At 45.0% G+C, this 18,325-nt stretch overlaps 1 pseudogene; it reads right to left on the bottom strand.

Moving 5' to 3' along the window:
- The window catches only part of LOC141088526 (cytosol aminopeptidase-like), a 48,609-nt pseudogene that overhangs the window by 10,930 nt on the left and 19,354 nt on the right, over window positions 1-18,325 (bottom strand).

Here is an 18,325-nt window from a genome sequence, read left to right as displayed (position 1 = left end):
CACCTGCAACCTCTTGTTATGTGCCTCCCTTCCTTCCTCCGTGACACTGGGGATCTGCTGCGCAGGGTCAACAGACTCTGCCTTGAGGGTGACACTCTTCTAGTTTCAGCAGATGTGGAGTCCCTATATACTAACATCAGACATTCGGATGGCCTGAGAGCTGTGAAATTCTTTTTGGAGACTTCTCCTTTGGCTCCCAGGCTTAGGGACCTTCTGCTGGAACTATTAGAGTTCACCCTCACGCACAATTTTTTTGTGTTCAAGGGGTCCTTCTACCTCCAGCTCCAGGGGACCGCCATGGGTGCGGCCTTTGCGCCCACCTATGCTGGCCTATTCCTGGGGCTGTGGGAGAGGGACCTCTTTTTGTCAGATGAGGATGCGTCAATGTGCCGTGTCCCCCTTTGGACGCGGTACATTGATGATATATTCTTCATCTGGCAAGGCAGCTCCGTCGACCTTGCGCAGCTCATCTCAAAATTGAACAGCAATGACCGTAATATTATACTTACGTTCACATCTGATGCTAATGAATTGGACTTTTTGGACGTTACCGTAAGGAGGGACCCCTATGGGATGGTGCAAACAGACATATTTAGAAAGATTACCGCGACAAATTCCTTGCTGCACGCCTCATCCGCACATCCAAGACATGTCATTAAGGCGGTACCCATCGGTCAATTTTTACGACTGCGCCGTATCTGTTCTACAGATGAGACATTCTTTCATCGGGCGGATGAGCTTCGTCAACGATTTCTAGAACGTGGATATAGCCGGAGATCCATCAAAATTGCTTTCAATCGAGCTAAGCATGCTACTAGGCAGGATTTATTATATAGATCAGGGATGTCCAATACATCTAGGGGTAACCAAACTGTTAGGTTTATTACTACTTTTAGCTCTAGATCAGAGGCTGTTCGTTCTGCCCTTGATAAAGCATGGCCTATCCTCCGCATTGACCCGGTCATTAACAGGATCACAACAGAGAGACCAGCCATGGCGTTCCGACGGTCTAGAAACTTAAGGGATCATCTGGTTATGAGCCACTACGCTGTGGGCTCTAAAACTACCTTTCTGGATGGTCACATTCCCGGGGTTGGTTGTTATCCGTGTGGCCACTGTGTCGCCTGCCCCAACATTATGCGGTGTACTGAATTTAACAATTCGAGTGGAGATCAGGTCTTCAGTATTAGACAACGCATTACCTGTACGACTAGGTATGTCGTATACTATGCTACGTGTCCCTGTGGCCTTATTTATGTAGGCCTTACTACGCGACAATTCAAGGTCCGAGTCAGGGAGCACGTGTTGGGGATTCAGGCGGCTCGTGGCCACACGGATGCTTCCACCCTGAGGACTATACCTAGACATTTCAAGGAGCACCATGGCTGTGATTCCACCTCACTTATGGTATGGGGCATTGAGGCCCTGAAAATTGATATTCGAGGTGGGGGTCTCTCTAAAAGATTGAGTCAATTAGAAGCTAAATGGATTTGGAAATTGAAAACAGTCCATCCATATGGCCTTAACGAATGTCTTTCATTCGTTCCATTTTTGTGAGTTTTCCATTTATCTTTCCCTCTTCTCCTCCACCTATTCCCCCGTTGTGGTACTGTTACACTTCTGGAGTGACATTTGTTGTGTCTTTTTTAACTTTGTTTTATTTTAGTCTTTTAGATTTGGCATCTTTTTGGTTGGGTTGTCTGGGTCCGAAATATCTTCTGGAGGCTTTGGATAAATATGATCGTCTCTTCTATGAATATATCAACATTCTCCTATACAAGAAGATGAAGATGTGTTCTCTTTGTTGCCCATTTTTTTTCCATTTTTTATGGGTGGACTTCTATGTGGTGATCATTGATATATGGCTGTATACACCTCTATTTACAAGCATATGTAGTTATATATATGGGGGCAATGCATAATAATGCGGCTGATAGAGATTATTCTTTATATTTCATTGTAATAGCATTATTTTTGGGCTAACTTATTCCATTTAGATTATAATAGGACTATGTACATTTTTATGGCTATAATTTTTGACTAAACTAATGCATGGGGTATATATATTGTTGCCATAAACCTGTATAGGACTGGAATACGTTGGGTTACCCTATATCCTTATAACCCTTGTGTTTAATCATTTTTTATGCTTTGTAACAATCTATAAATTTTCATATAAATACATTGGTATTTTTTACGCTTACTATTAGTTGTGTTTCCATCTTTGATGGCCGTATATAAATTTTTTATGGTCATTTGCGCATGTGCGGTTACCTTATCCACCTATGCTATTGGATACTTATCCATGGTGCCTAATATAGTCGCTATGTGATGCACTAGATACTGGTAAAACATTTGGCGCTCTTTTTTGGTCAAATACTATGTTAGATATCATATTTTTCTGTTTGCCATCTATTATGCCCCCAGTCAAGATGGCCATCTATTATGCCCCCTTTTGGAAACTAGACCCCCAAGGAGCTTATCTAGATGTGTAGTGAGCACTTTGAACCCCCAAGTGCTTCACAGAAGTTTATAAACGCAGAGCCATGAAAATAAAAAATTTTTTTTTCCTCAAAATGATTTTTTTAGCCCGATATTTTTTATTTTCACAAGGGTAACAGGATAAATTGGACCCCTAAAGTTGCTGTTCAGTTTGTCCTGAGTACGCTGGCACCCCATATGTGGGGGGGGGAACCACTGTTTGGGCGCACGGCAGGGCTCAGAAGGGAAGGAGCGCCATTTGACTTTTTGAATGGAAAATTAGCTCCAATCGTTAGCGGACACCATGTCGTGTTTGGAGAGGCCCTGTCTGCCTACACTTTGGAGCTCCCCCACAAATCACCCCATTTTGGAAACTAGACCCCCTAAGGAAGTTATCTAGATGCATAGTGAGCACTTTGAACCCCCCAGGTGCTTTACAGAAGTGTATAACGCAGAGCTGTGTAAATAAAAATATTTTTTTTTCCTCAAAAATTTTTTGATTTTTTGATTTGATTTTTTAGCCCGCTATTTTTTATTTTCACAATAGTAACAGGAGAAATTGGACACCAAAAGTTGTTGTCCGGTTTGTCCTGAGTACGCTGGTACCCAATATGTGGGGAGGGACCACTGTTTGGGCACATGTCGGGGCTTGGAAGGGAAGTAGTGACGTTTTGAAATACTGACTTGATGGAATAGTCTGCGGGCATCATGTTACGTTTGCAGAGCCTCTGATGTGCCTAAACAGTGGAAACCCCCCACAAGTGACCCCATTTTGGAAACTAGACCACCCAAGGAACTTATCTAGATGTGTGGTGAGCACTTTGAACCCCCAAATGCTTCACCGAAGTTTATAACTCAGAGCCGTGAAAATAAAAATCATTTTTTTAGCCCCCAATTTCTTATTTTCCCAAGGGTAACAGGAGAAATTAGACCCCGAAAGTTGTTGTGCAATTTTTCCTGAGTACGCTGATACCCATATGTGGGGGGTAAACAACTGTTTGGGCACACATCGGGGCTCGGAATGGAGAGAGCGCTGTTTGACATTTTGAACGCAAAATTGGCTGGAATAAATCGTGGCGCCATGTCGCGTTCGGAGACCCCGTGATGTGCCTAAACAGTGGAAACCCCTCAATTCTAACTCCAACTCTAACCCCAACACACCCCTAACCCTAATCCCAACCATAACCCTAACCACAACCCTAACGCCAACACACCCCTAACCCTAATCCCAACTCTAACCCTAACTACAAGCCTAACCCTAATCCCAGCCCTAACCCTAATTCCAACCCTAATTTTAACCCTAATTCCAACCCTAACCCTAATTCTAGCCCTAACCATAACCCTAATTCCAACCCTAACCCTAATTCCAACCCTAACCCTAATTCTAACCCTAATTCTAGCCCTAACTATAACCCTAATTACAACCCTAACCCTAGTTCGAACCCTAAATGGAAAAAAAAATATTTTTTTTATTTTATTATTTGCGCCTGGCTATGGGGGTGATAAAAGGGGGGTGTATTTACTTTTTTTTCATTTTGATCCCTGTGAGAGTGTATCACAGTGATCAAAATGAAAAATGAACGGGCAGCCGGCAAATTCATGGGCGCCGCCATCTTGAACAATGGCAGGCGCACTGCGCATGTGCCCACCATTTTCCAAGATGGCGGGCCGCTGGGAGCCACGGAGGGACACCGGGAGCACCATCGGAGGTCCCAGGGGGGATCGGAAGGTGGGAGGGAGCGATAGGAAGGGGAGGGGAACAGATGATGACGGCGGCGGCAACCGGTTGTTTCATCGGTATTCTTGCACCTGTGTTGCCATCTTAACCCCTTCACGACCCATGACGCCTACGTAGGCGTCATGAAAAGTCGTGCCCAAACGACCTATGACGCCTACGTAGGCGTCATGCTATAAATAGCCCCCCTGCGGGTCGGGTGACCGGGGTCAGTCGGTGTGGGGGGGGGTCGGGTGTCGGTGTCCAGCCATGTCCGATGCTATTGCAGCATCGGCCATGGCTGGATTGTAATATTTCACCAAATTTCATTGGTGAAATATTACAAATCGCTGATTGGCTGTTTCACTTTTAACAGCCAATCAGAGCGATCGTAGGCACGTGGGGGTTAAGCCACGCCCCCTGGGATTAACCGTAGAGTGTCCTCTGTGTGCGGGTCGGGTGACCTTTCAGTGACCCCGGTCACCCGACCCGCAGGGGGGCTATTTATAGCATGACGCATACGTAGGCGTCATAGGTCGTTTGGGCACGACTTTTCATGACGCCTACGTAGGCGTCATGGGTCGTGAAGGGGTTAAGATGGCAACACAGGTGCAAGAATACCGAATACCGATGAAACAACCGGTTGCCGCCGCCGTCATCATCTGCTCCCCCTCCCCTTCCTATCGCTCCCTCCCACCTTCCGATCCCCCCTGGGACCTCCGATGGTGCTCCCGGTGTCCCGCCGTGGCTCCCAGCGGCCCGCCATCTTGGAAAATGGCGGGCGCATGCGCAGTGCGCCTGCCATTGTTCAAGATGGCGGCGCCCATGAATTTGCCGGCTGCCCGTTCATTTTTCATTTTGATCACTGTGATAAACTCTCACAGTGATCAAAATGAAAAAAAAGTAAATACACCCCCCTTTTATCACCCCCATAGCCAGGCGCAAATAATAAAATAAAAAAAATATTTTTTTTTTCCATTTAGGGTTCGAACTAGGGTTAGGGTTGTAATTAGGGTTATAGTTAGGGCTAGAATTAGGGTTAGAATTAGGGTTAGGGTTGGAATTAGGGTTAGGGTTGGAATTAGGGTTATGGTTAGGGCTAGAATTAGGGTTAGGGTTGGAATTAGGGTTAAAATTAGGGTTAGGGTTGGAATTAGGGTTAGGGCTGGGATTAGGGTTAGGCTTGTAGTTAGGGTTAGAGTTGGGATTAGGGTTAGGGGTGTGTTGGCGTTAGGGTTGTGGTTAGGGTTATGGTTGGGATTAGGGTTAGGGGTGTGTTGGGGTTAGAGTTGGAGTTAGAATTGAGGGGTTTCCACTGTTTAGGCACATCACGGGGTCTCCGAACGACATGGCGCCACGATTTATTCCAGCCAATTTTGCGTTCAAAATGTCAAACAGCGCTCTCTCCATTCCGAGCCCCGACGTGTGCCCAAACAGTTGTTTACCCCCACATATGGGTATCAGCGTACTCAGGAAAAATTGCACAACAACTTTCGGGGTCGTGAACGGGTTAAGATGGCAACACAGGTGCAAGAATACCGATGAAACAACCGCTCGCAGCCTACCAATAAATGGAGGGGGCGGTTGCCTGGTATGTTAATGCACAACAAAACACTTGTATGCGGCGCTGTTCACACTATGGCCATGCACAGCATCCAGGCCAGCCTAGTAGAGACACCCTTCTATGAGCTCAGGCGGGCTGGCCCAGCGCTATCAAAATGCATGCCATGTGAACAGACACCGCAGTTTACAAGACCAAATGGGCCAACCAATACAACTGCTGGCAGGGTTTCAGCCACCAAACACTGTAATTTTACCCCCCAGTGAGAGCCATTCAGAGACTTCAGGTGGCCCTCACTGGGATGCTGGCTCTCTTCGTTCACAGAGCCAGTTCTTTGTACAGGGTCGCTCGTGAACCACTAGAGTTTGCGTTCTCCTCCATCACAGGAAGCTTCCTCCGGAATTTAAGACACACACTTTTTAGTAGTAAGTTTTTCTTACTAAAAAGTGCATCTGATAATTTTTGGGGATAACCACACTTACTTACCAATGAGGTTAATGGGTAATTTGAGAGTCGCAGCAGTCAAGATGGCAGAACAGACCGTCGCTGCACCACCCATATCCGCTCTCATTGCATCCATTCCAGATGATGGCTTCAAGGAAATCCCACCACTTAGAAAAAGAGACATTTTGGGGTCAGTGGTACTTTCAACAAGGCACAAAATGCTCTGTAGTTTTAGTCTGCACATATTCATCAGGAGGATGTGCGCCCAGCTGATAGTTGCTGCCCGGGGCAGGGACTGTGCTAGTAGTAATACATTGCTTCCATCATCTAGGTACACACAAGTAAAAAAACCTCCATACTGTCCAATAGTAGTCAGCAAGTGTTTTCAAAGGTTGTGCAACCCAATGTCATACCGTACGTGATGTGTCTCTGACCTGTCAAAAGTAACTCCTTTCCCCACAAACACAAGAGGAGGCTCGTTAGGATCACGGCTGCCAGTATAATGGATTTCCAGGAACACCGGCGGCTCATCAGATCCTTTGGCCACACTTAAAAACGCTCCCATTTGTTGCTCTTCTATCCAGGACTTTGATCTAGGAAACCAAAGTGGAAGCATATCACTGCATGGCATACAGTCGCTGTAACTATAGTCTACTGGTTAAAAAAAATGCAACATTGTATGTATTCAAATAACCAAAATTCAGTCCTAGTTACAAGAGTTCTAAATTGCACAAAAAAAGCCCAAAAAAGAAAAAACTCAAAACATGAAATACATACAAGAAAGGTATACTGCAGAGAATGATGGGGTGGTTGTATTAATACATTTAGAATATCCCCTGGAAGAAGCATTTCTTGCGAAACACTTCATCTCACATCTCATCCTTTCTGCAATATTTACAGCAGATATGTCCGCAGTCTTACCTAGTGAGCACCTTAACCCCGTCCCCCAATGCTCCAGTCTTCTGTTGAATTATCTCAGCAAACTTTGACGGAGTCACATAATTCGCTGGAGATTCCATCAAGTAACGAGCCAAGTTCTGCCCCTTCGCGTAGGAAACTCCTTTTTGCCAGGCATCTAGTTCTTCACTAAATAGAACAAATCATTCTGGGTAAACACACTGCAGGCTAGATACAAAGATGATTTTTTTTCCAACTTTATGGAAGCCGTCCACAGATTTTCTAATATGCAGCAAATACGCAAAAAAAGGGAAGAAAAAAAAAAAAGATACAATAACAAAAGATGTACCTGTGTAAGAGTAAGATTGCAACCGCATTCTCCACATCACCACTAATACTATACAACTGAAGTACTAATCTGCCACCAATATTTCCTTATTTTTACATTAGGACAATTTCCAATGTATACTTATTATATTGTTATCCCAATATTTGTGCCATATGTACAATAATGTGACAATTTTGCTGAATGTTATCACATTTGCGCACACACAAAAAACAAAAATACGGGAAAATAACCAAGGAGTATATACTTTTAGGCTATGTGCCCACGCTAGCGTTTTTAAACGCTCAGGAAAAGGATCCCCTTTCCCAGAAAACGCGCGTCTTTTTCCGCGATTTTTGACGCGTTTTTGACGTGTTTTTTGACACGCGATTTCTGGGATCATTGGGGATGGCTAAAAACGCTGAGCAATGCGGGAATTAATGAGCATGCTGCGTTTTTAGCCGCTAAGCGATTCCTGAGCGGTTAAAAACACATGCATTGGCACAAAAAGCCAAAAATGCATGCAAATGAATTAGAAGCATCTTGTAAGCATTTCTGCAGCGTCTGAGCCGGCACAAACGCTGCGGAAACGCATACAAAAATGCAACGTGGGCACCCAGCCTTAAAATGTTTAATTATTATTATTATTATTATTATTATTAATGTTAAAATTGACACAACAAAAGAAGAACAAAGGAACTACTGGACAGTCAATAGTGGGGACGCTATAAAGTACCGGTGACATGAGGTAGTACGCTTATCATACAGTTAGGTCCATATATATTTGGACAGAGACAACATTTTTCTAGTTTTGGTTCTAGACATTACCACAATGAATTTTAAACAAAACAATTCAGATGCAGTTGAAGTTCAGACTTTCAGCTTTCATTTGAGGGTATCCACATTAAAATTGGATGAAGGGTTTAGGAGTTTCAGCTCCTTAACATGTGCCACCCTGTTTTCAAAGGGACCAAAAGTAATTGGACAATTGACTCCAAGGCTATTTCATGGACAGGTGTGGGTAATCCCTTCGTTATGTCATTCTCAATTAAGCAGATAAAAGGCCTGGAGTTGATTTGAGGTGTGGTGCTTGCATTTGGAAGGTTTTGCTGTGAAGGAAACAGCGGTCAAAGGAGCTCTCCATGCAGGTGAAACAAGCCATCCTTAAGCTGCAAAAACAGAAAAAACCCATCCGAGAAATTGCTACAACATTAGGAGTGGCAAAATCTACAGTTTGGTACATCCTGAGAAAGAAAGAAAGCACTGGTGAACTCATCAATGCAAAAAGACCTGGGCGCCATGGAAGACAACAGTGGTGGATGATCGCAGAATAATCTCCATGGTGAAGAGAAACCCCTTCACAACAGCCAACCAAGTGACCAACACTCTCCAGGAGGTAGGCGTATCAATATCCAAATCTACCATAAAGAGAAGACTGCATGAAAGTAAATACAGAGGGTTCACTGCACGGTGCAAGCCACTCATAAGCATCAAGAATAAAAAGGCTAGACTGGACTTTGCTAAAAAAACATCTAAAAAAGCCAGCACAGTTCTGGAAGAACATTCTTTGGACAGATGAAAACAAGATCAACCTCTACCAGAATGATGGAAAGAGAAAAGTATGGCGAAGGCGTGGTACAGCTCATGATCCAAAGCATGCCACATCATCTGTAAAACACGGCGGAGGCAGTGTGATGGCTTGGGCATGCATGGCTGCCAGTGGCACTGGGTCACTAGTGTTTATTGATGATGTGACACAGGACAGAAGCAGCCGAATGAATTCTGAGGTATTCAGAGCCATACTGTGTGCTCAGATCCAGCCAAATGCAGCCAAACTGATTGGTCGTCGTTTCATACTACAGATGGACAATGACCCAAAACATAAAGCCAAAGCAACCCAGGAGTTTATTAAAGCAAAGAAGTGGAATATTCTTGAATGGCCAAGTTAGTCACCTGATCTCAACCCAATTTCGCATGCATTTCACTTGTTAAAGACTAAACTTCAGACAGAAAGGCCCACAAACAAACAGCAACTGAAAACCACCGCAGTGAAGGCCTGGCAGAGCCTCAAAAAGGAGGAAACACAGCGTCTGGTGATGTCCATGAGTTCAAGACTTCAGGCAGTCATTGCCAACAAAGGGTTTTCAACCAAGTACTAGAAATGAACATTTTATTTACAATTATTTATTCTGTCCAATTACTTTTGGTCCCTTTAAAAACAGGGTGGCACATGTTAAGGAGCTGAAACTCCTAAACCCTTCATCCAATTTTAATGTGGATACCCTCAAATGAAAGCTGAAAGTCTGAACTTCAACTGCATCTGAATTGTTTTGTTTGAAATTCATTGTGGTAATGTCTAGAACCAAAATTAGAAAAATATTGTCTCTGTCCAAATATATATGGACCTAACTGTATCTTATAAAGCAGCATAGACAACGGTACAAGGGGCAAAACATCCAACAGTTCAAGCCAAATAGCTTACAGCATGGAAGCATTACTTACATAAAAGGTCCTACTTGTTAAAGCGTTCCCACCGCCCCAACGTACGTTTCATCCAGTACTTCCTCAGGAGGCGTGTGAAGTACTAGATATCTTATTTATAAGATATGATAAGCATACTACCTCATAAAATCCCTGGTCTCTGCTGCAGATGTAATAGCGCTGTGAACCCTGAGCTGTGTATAATCCCACCCACATCCCTGACTGGCAACTTACTGTGTATAGGCAAAAAGCTGCCAATCAGTGGTGGAGATTACACAGATTAGCTGGACTGCCTGGCACGCTACATCCAGTCCCCCAATGATCATCTCTTTGCTGATAAAACAATGATTGTATTGAAACTACAGCAAGCAGCTGATCAAGTGACACATCGCCGGAATCAGTCCCTATAGTATGCTGCTCTCAGATTACATACCAAAGCCTGCTGATAGATTCCCTTTTAATACTGTGATAAATATATATAGATTTTCGACAATGCAGCTAATTCTGGAACACGTTTACTGCAAACGTCTTGTGAAACATTATGCAAAATGCTATAAAAGTGTCATTCCATGTGGGGTACAGTTAATCCGGTGCTTTTCCTATAGCGGCACAGACGTTGCAGCACAATTATGATGTTCCTGCACTTGACTCGCAGTGTTGAGCGCCCAGAGAACATACAGTGCCTTGCGAAAGTATTCGGCCCCCTGGAACTTTTCAGCCTTTTCCCACATATCATACTTCAAACATAAAGATACCAAATGTAAATTTTTGGTGAAGAAACAACAACAAGTGGGACACAATTGGGAAGTTGAATGAAATGTATTGGTTATTTTAAATTTTTGTGGAAATTCAAAAACTGAAAAGTGGGGCGTGCAATATTATTCGGCCCCTTTAATGTAACATTTTGTTGCGCCACCTTTTGCTGCGATTACAGCTGCAACTCGCTTGGGGTATGTCTCTATCAGTTTTGTACATCGAAAGACTGAAATTCTTGCCCATTCTTCCTTGGCAAACAGCTCGAGCTCAGTGAGGTTTGATGGAGATCGTTTGTGAACAGCAGTTTTCAGCTCTTTCCACAGATTCTCGATTGGATTCAGGTCTGGACTGTGACTTGGCCATTCTAACACCTGGATACGATTATTTGTGAACCATTCCATTGTAGATTTTGCTTTATGTTTGGGATCATTGTCTTGTTGGAAGACAAATCTCCCATCCCAGTCTAAGGTCTTTTGCAGACTCAAACAGGTTTTCTTCAAGAATGGTCCTGTGTTTGGCTCCATCCATCTTCCCATCAATTTTAACCATCCTCCCTGTCCCTGCTGAAGAAAAGCAGGCCCAAACCATGATGCTGCCACCACTATGTTTGACAGTGGGGATGGTGTGTTCAGGGTGATGAGCTGTGTTGCCTTTACGCCAAACATATCGTTTGCCATTGTTGCAAAAAAGTTCGATTTTGGTTTCATCTGACCAGAGCACCTTCTTCCACATGTTTGGTGTGTCTCCCAGGTGGCTTGTTGCAAACTTTAAATGACACTCTTTATGGATATCTTTGATAAATGGCTTTCTTGCTACTCTTCCATAAAGGCCAGATTTATGCAGTGTACGACTGATTGTTGTCCTATGGACAGACTGTCCTACCTCAGCTGTAGATCTCTGCAGTTCATCCAGAGTGATCATGGGCCTCTTGGCTGCATCTCTGATCCGTCTTCTCCTTGTATGAGATGAAAGTCTAGAGAGACAGTCGGGTCTTGGTAGATTTGCAGTGGTATGATACTCCTTCCATTTCAATATGATCGCTTGCACAGGGCTCCTTGGGATGTTTAAAGTTTTTAAAATCATTTTGTATCCAAATCCGGCTTTAAACTTCTCCACAACAGTATCACGGACCTGCCTGTTGTGTTCCTTGGTCTTCATGATGCTCTCTGTGCTTCAAACAGAACCCTGAGACTATCACAGAGCAGGTGCATTTATACGGAGACTTGATTACACACAGGTGGATTATATTTATCATCATTAGTCATTTAGGACAACATTGGATCACTCAGAGATCCACAATGAACTTCTGGAGTGAGTTTGCTGCACTGAAAGTAAAGGGGCCGAATAATATTGCACGCCCCACTTTTCAGTTTTTGAATTTCCACAAATTCAAAATAACCAATAAATTTCATTCAACTTCACAATTGTGTTCCACTTGTTGTTGATTCTTCATCAAAAATTTACATTTGATATCTTTATGTTTGAAGCATGATATGTGGGAAAAGGTTGAAAAGTTCCAGGGGGCCGAATACTTTTGCAAGGCACTGTAGATGTGAAGAGCTTACTGAGCCTTTGCAGGAAAGGTTTCTGTGGCTCAGTGTGTAACACTTGCTTTGCAGCACTGGGGTCCTGGGTTGAATCCCGCCAATAACATCTGTAAGGAGCTTGCATGTTCTCCCAGTGTTTTTGTGGGTTTCCTCCCACACTCCAAAGACAGACTGATATGGAATCTAGATTGTGATCCCCATTGGGGACAGGGATGATGTCTGTAAAGTGCTGCGGAATTAATGGCGCTATATAGTGGAATAAAATAAACTCTACCTTCCATATGGCATTGTTGAGACTTTTTTCTTCTTTTTGGCCTTAAGCTCATCATATTCATATAACCCCAGAACGGCCCCTTCTGCCGCGGCCTGAGCGTCTCTGCAGGGGTCAACGTCAACATGTGCAATCTCCAAATCCTGCATGTGCCTACAGCCCGCTGGGTGGGAAAGCAACAAACAGTCAGAAGTCAGGGCAGGTAAAGCCCCCACACGCAATAGATGTCCGGCTGACTGCTAAGGCACCAGACCCCTCACTACATGGCCGAGTGTTCCTGTGTTCTCTATGGGGGGGCCGCTGTCGGACTCCTCCAGCGTCAGCTCATCTCCATGGAGAACAAAAGGGTTGATGCTTTTAAACAGGTGTCTGACCTGTCATAGACCCCCGTACACGGACTCACTGCTGACCTCTCACACATTGGCAGGGTCAGTCCACTTTATGCTGGTTTTACATTAGCATTTTTTGCGCAGCACAACGTGCGTGTCCATGGGCATGCCTACCTATGTTTAACATGGCGCGCGCATGGTCTTGCGTTTGCACGCGTTCATACGCATTTTCGTGCACACGCGTTTTTTCGCCGTGTGCGCCTAGGCGCGCCCGACGCAACCTGTTGCATTTTTTGGTCTGCCGAAAGGCGTAAAAACACGCATGCGCACAGAATGTGACAAAATAACGCATTACAGTCTATGGGAATGCAGGTGTGTGCATGGACATGCGTTTGTCTGTGTTTTCGTGCGCATGCGTTTTTGGGGTAAATATGTGTAGACACTGGTTTTAACCCCTAGAGAACGAATGCGCAAAAAAAAACGCAAACGCATGCAAAAACACATCATGCGTTTTTTGTATGCGTTTGTATTGGGCACGATGCGCTGCACAAAAAAAACACTAAGGCCTCTTTCACACATCAGGTTTTCGCTGTCAGGCGCGATCCGGCGCTTTTGACAAAAACCGGATCCGGCGAAATGCAATGCCGGATCCGGTTTCCCCCCATTGACTTGCATTTGCGCCGGATCGCGCCGGATGGCCATGCGTTTCATCCGGTTTTCGCCGGATTTGGCAATGTGTCTCAATCCGGCGTCTGGAAAAACGGCTACTGTAACGTTTTTTGTCTCCGGCGAAAAAGCCGGACACGCCGGATCCGGCGCGTCCGGCTTTTTCACACAATGAAAGCCTATGAGCGCCGCAATGCGCCGGATTCGGCGACAGCCGGATCCGGTGGCCGGATCCGTTTTTTTTGGTCTGAGCATGCTCAGTAGCTCTGCCCACAAGACAAATATATAAAAGCAAGACAGTGGGACCCTCAGCCACACCCAACATGCCACCCAAGACAGCAACCAGGCGCAGGAGAAGGCAGGAGACCACTGCAGCAGCACCATCAGCACCACCACCACGCCAAATGGAGCAGCAAATGGAACATGCTGAGGAGGGGAGTCCAGCAGCAGATGAGAGACGGTAATTATCAAATCCCCATTCCTCCAAACTAGGGCCATGGAATATCAAGATATTCATTGGCCCTTTGTTTCTCTTTATTCAACAGCCGCCCAAGAGATGCAGCAGCAGCACTGGCAGCAGCAACACCACCCACAGCCATGGAGTCTGGCCAGCAGGAAGACAGCACATCTTCTGGGAGCCCTCCCTCTCATCGTCAGCGTTTGACGGTAAGTTTTTATTTCCAAAATCCATCATCTCTGGAATATATGTGTATTCATTGCCTTTTATTTCAAAACAGGAATCACAAGCTGAAGAGGAGCTCCCAGAAGAAGAAGGAAGGGGTGGACAGACACCTGGAGTGGGCTCACAATTGGTAAGTTTTTGGCATCAAACGCAGAAACACAACATCACACTACACACAACACATAGAAAACAATGTTCTGCAGACCACACACAGCAAACAAATGCCTACATCCTAAGAAATAACATTTTTTGTTTTCTTCTCTAGTCTTCCCAATCTGGTGCTCGGTCAAGAGGTCCTCGCAGTGCCTCCCAGGGTCGTCGGCGACAGCAACGCGGCGGTCACCAGCGTGTAAGTATAAATATTTTTGCTTTGTTTTTTTGCACTTTTTATTTCATTTCTTTTGTGGAGGCCAATTATGTTATTTTTGTCTTTTTCTTTAACAGCCTTCACAGCGTGGTCCCGACTCTGACGGTGAGGATGGAGGAATCGATGTGGACCACCTCATCGATCTCGTCAGAGAAAGGGAGCCGCTCTGGAATATGGCTGACCGACGCCACGCTGACCTGATCGTTACCCGACGACTCTGGGAGGAAATCTGTTCGCTCCTTGTGGACCGCTGGGAGGACCTCGATGCTCGGGCCCAGATTAAAGAGCGTAAGTATATACAGTACCGGTTGCTTGATGTAAACCAGTGTTTCCCAAACAACAGTCCTCGTGGTCCCCACGGATCATGTGTTCAGGATTTCTATTTACTATGGAAATCCTGAAAACATGACCCCTGGGGACCATGAGGACTGGAGTTTGGGAAACACTGATGTTGTATACTAACCACTTTGTCCTTTCTCGTTTCAGGGGACAGAATTGTGAAGCGGTGGCGGTCTGTGAGGGATCGTTTCAAGAAGGAGTTCAATAAAGAGATGCGGGCCCCGAGTGGATCTGGAGGACGCAGGAGCAAGTACAAGTACGCACAAGCCCTGTCGTTCCTCCAGGATACAATGGTCACCAGAAGGTAAATATTACACACCACATGTGAAAAAAAAATGTTTAGATGTAACAATTTTTTTTCAGCCAGGGCCATACCATGTCACTATTTTAATTGTTTTTTTTTCTCTTTATTCCACAGCACGGTGAGCAGCACTCGGGAGCCTGCACGGTTGGACCCTTCTGAGGCGATCCCTGAGGAGACCGGCACCGAGGGATACTTCGACCGCCCCGGTACATCTGCACCTTCACAGCCTTCCAACACATTCGACCCCTCTGTCCCATCCACCAGCACAGGAGCATCGTGGCCGCCTACATTACATGAAGCTGCTGGTGAGGAGATCGCTTTCCCTTTACCCCACCCTTCTGCCCCTGCCACCTCTAGTACACCTGCGGGTACTGGGCGGCAGCGGCAGAGGGGTCAGGAAAAGACTTATGCGCCAGAGTTCTTGCATCTGAATGAATCTTTCCAGAACTGTCTAAAAGTCTTGTCAGAGCAAATCTCCTCAGGCTTTCAGCAGATCAACTCCAGCATTCTGGAGGTGAAGACACTTCTGCAAACCATGCATTCAGAAGCAAGATCTTCGCCAAACCACACCTTTTTCAGGTCTGTTGTGGAGCGCATGGAAACGCTATCTCCTACCCAGCAGATGCATGTAATGCATTCATGCCACGGTGCTCTCCAGCACGTTACCTCCCAACCTCCTCCTCCCACCCCAGTAGTTCCTCCACCTGCACCCCCTCCAGCCACTTTCCATCCTCCCCCTCCTATTACATACCATCCACCTCCCCAGTACCAGCAACCTCCCCAGTACCAGCAACCTCCCCACTTCCAGCAACCTGCCCCATACCAAACTCCTTCCCCATACAACTTGCCATCAACATCATCTGCTCCTACAGTCCCTGCCCAACCCTCCACTCCACCACCCACCACCTCTTCTGCCTCCCACATGTCCACCCATTCTGTAGCTTTTTCCACACCTTCACCTCTAACTGTTCCTTCCCCACCACGATCCCAGTCCTCTCTCCACACTCCCAGTGTCGAAGTGTCTCGCAGCCCCTCCAGCAGTATTTCCACCCCACACTACACAGATTTATATGTGTATTTTAATAAAAATGACCAGTTTTATGGTTTCAAAGCTTTATTAAAAAAGTTTATTAAAATTTAAAAACAGTTTACTATAAAAAACATTTTTCAATAAAAGTTAAATTATTTTACACTGGTTATCTGTCATTTCTTTCTGCGGCCAAAAAGGTTAAATACAGGGTATTTAAAAGGTAAAAAGGTATTCAAAACTAGGTATATAACTGTGGGTAAATTTTAGCTTTTTGCCACAGTTGTGTTCCTGGTTGTGTTTGAAGCAAAGTATTTCACCTAAAAAGTTGTGTTTATTGTTGGCGATTTCCTAACAATGTACACAACTTTTGTTAAAAGGTGAAATACTTTGCATAAAACACAACCAGGTACACACCTGTGGCCTAAAGCTAAAAATAGTAAGACCATGACAAGATAGCCAACTTTGGTTGGCAAAGGTATATACTGTTGGTACAGAAGGTACACAATTTTGGTTAAGGGCACAAATCTTTCACACTCTGTCATCCTGCCAGTGTACTCTGCCTTGAGGTGACATAAAGTATAGTGCAAAATTGTCCCTCATTACTGAAACCGTCACAGAACTTCTAGTGGTAATGTCATGGTAATCTTGCAAGGTGGTTTCTTCAGAGGTGTCCTCAATGGAAATGGGTTCCTTGCAGATAACAAAATTGTGGAGTACCACGCACGCTTTGATCACCTCGTCCACAGTTTCTGTCTTGAGGTTGATCGCAGTCAATAGGACCCGCCATTTGGCTGTCAGAATACCAAAGGTACATTCAACCATTCTTCTTGCTCTTGTTAGGCGGTAATTAAAAATGCGTTTTGTTCTTGACAATCCTCTGCTACCGTATGGTTTCAAAAGGTGTTCTTTCAGCTGGAAGGCTTCATCCCCTACACAGACAAATGGCATAGGTGGACCAGATGTTTGCGGCAGCGGTCTAGGGGGTGGGAACTGGAAGGTGTTTCCATACAGTTTACGCCTCATGGCAGACAGTTTGAAAACTTGAGAGTCATTGGAGCGGCCATAGGCCCCAATATCAACAGCAATAAATTTGTATTCCGCGTCAGCGATGGCCATGAGGACAATTGAAAAATATTTCTTGTAATTGAAATATTCCGATCCCGATCCGGCTGGCTTTACAATGCAGATATGTTTCCCGTCCACAGCGCCCAAGCAGTTGGGAAACTGACATATCTGTTGAAACTTTTCTGAAATTTCAATCCACCTCTCTGTTGTTGGCTCTGGTAAAAACTCTTCAGCTAAGGAGTCCCACAGTGCACGGCATGTGTACTTCACTATTCCAGATATGGTGGAAATCCCGAGTCTGTACTGGAAATGCAGTGACGAAAGGGATTCTCCAATTGCAAGAAATCTGTGGAGAATTAAAAAACAATCAATTAGTTTTAAATCACAGCATTACATACCAAAACTCAGCTATAACACTTGGAGATACAAACTACCACCAACAAGATTGCAGTGAAAGTGTGCTCTGATGCGATCACATCCAATAAATGTGGCTTACCTTAAAGTCACCATCAGACGCTCTGCGGGTGAAACAGAGAAGCGGCAATAGGTGTCTGCTTTTCTTATGAGGTGTGCAATGCGCTCCACCAAGTAATCAAAATTCTCCATTTTCATCCGAACATATCCAAAAAATTTATCCGGGTTTCGTCGAAGGTCCATGCAGAGTGTAGAATAGACCCCACGCGTCATTCTCTTGGCTGTGATGGGGTGGATCCACAAACGTCGTCTACGATGCCTGATGCGCTGCTGTCTCGCTCTCTCCTTCTCCAGAACAATCACCCTCAAACGATTCGCCTCCGCTATAAAATCCGCCAAATTCTTCAAAATATTTCCAATGACAACATCCATCTCCGCCAGTAACTTGCTCTTCTCTCCAACCTGCACTTTCTCCTCTACAACCTGTCAAAGAAGGGCTGTAGGAACACGCTATATATAGTTTTCCAGTATCCAATCCCGTTCGGAAGGCCACAAGGGGTGTTTTTAAAAACCGGATCCGGCGTAATCCGTCGAAAAACGGATCGAAAAACGGATGAACCGGATGAGACGGATCTGGTTTTGTCTGTCAAGA

The sequence above is a fragment of the Dendrobates tinctorius genome, unplaced genomic scaffold, assembly GCF_039654945.1.
Source record: "Dendrobates tinctorius isolate UK_male_01 unplaced genomic scaffold, ASM3965494v1 ptg000039l, whole genome shotgun sequence".
NCBI lineage: Eukaryota > Metazoa > Chordata > Amphibia > Anura > Dendrobatidae > Dendrobates > Dendrobates tinctorius.
The sequence above is the reverse complement of the archived record's forward strand: the minus strand, read 5'-3'. Positions and strand labels throughout refer to the sequence as shown.